Raw genomic sequence first — 1,501 nt, 5'->3', positions numbered from 1 at the left:
AATTGTGGGAAATGTAGGCTGGCGGTGACTCCGCGTACGCTGCGGGTTAATGATCGCACGCGCAGTTTTATTGACTGTATATTGTTACGCGATAAAATAAAGAATTGCATGAAGGATTGAAAGCAACATAAAACACAAAAGAGAGAAAAAAAAGTCATTAAATAAAAAAATATAAACAATAATAATATTTTGCACAGGTAATGTATAATAATAATAATATTACTACTACTAATAATAATAATATTACTACTACTACTAATAATAATAAGGCAAGAAAAAAGGTATACAATAAATAAAAGGAAGATATTGCAGTGCAATATTTCAGCATAAAGGTATATTATGTATTCAAATTATTGAAAGACAAATAATATTAATTTAGTGAACTGATTATTTCAGAAAACTGATAAATTACGCTACATTTAAGGTCAGCTGTATGCATACAATCAACTGACACGATACCCAGTAACACAATAATAAATACGCGTTTAAGAGCATACATGATAAGTAAATGTAAAAAATAAGGGCATAAAATTCCTAGGAATCTCTTTAAATGACCAAAGCTGACAAGATATAAGTACATAAATCCGCAGCTGTTTCATCCTGAAGTACGTGCAAGAAGGGCAGATGTTTGCTGTTATTTTCACTATGCAGGGATTCAAGTCGAGGGCCCAAAATAGCAGTCCTGGAAGTGCGTCTCATTACTGTTATCAAGTCCTTGGTTAAACCTAATAATCAAAGCCAAGTTTATTCTGCCTTTGTTTCTCTAGCTCTGACATGAAGCCTTGCCATGAGAGACCCGGCTCTGCCGTGACCCCACGGGGGAAGACCGGGGCTCCAGACTCGTCCCCCCCACTCAAGCAGGCCAGGCTGAAGGTAGTGCGGCAGAGGTCAGACAGCATTAACCTGGGCAGGCTGGCCTTCTTCCGCCACCTGGAGAGAGTGGAGACCATGCGCTGCTTCTGGGAGCTGAAGCACATTGAGCTGACTGGAGATTTTGAAGAGGTAGGTTAGTTTAAGCTGAAAGGAAGCGCTGAATCCTCTTAATCAGGGATGGATGAATGCATACAGTCCTTCTAGTCTTGTGTCCTTTCTACTAACCCACGGTGGAAGATAGACACACAGACACAATCCCAATCTTAGCCGAGACGTGTGTTTGAGCCGTCATCAGTAAAGCATCAGTTATGCTCATGGTGAAAATTTACCATCAGTGTAGTTACCGATCAGTTCTGAAAGTCTGATGATGCTGCACTCAATAAAAACAGGAGAATGAATGTGCAGCAGTGCTGCTCTGTTCTCAAGCCTGGTCCTGGAGACCCACCGTCCTGCACTTTTACGTATTTTCCCTGCTCTCAACACACCTGATCAGCTCATTAACAGCGCATTGCAGTGTCAAACATGGTGTGTAAAAGCAAGAGATGCTCCAGCGGGCCTCCAGGCCCAGGGTAAGATAAGTAAACTTCCAAACATTAGCCAGCTATAATCATTTTTCCTTGCGTACTAA

Source organism: Pygocentrus nattereri, chromosome 2 (assembly GCF_015220715.1).
Source record: "Pygocentrus nattereri isolate fPygNat1 chromosome 2, fPygNat1.pri, whole genome shotgun sequence".
Classification (NCBI taxonomy): domain Eukaryota; kingdom Metazoa; phylum Chordata; class Actinopteri; order Characiformes; family Serrasalmidae; genus Pygocentrus; species Pygocentrus nattereri.
Note: the sequence above shows the minus strand (reverse complement) of the source record.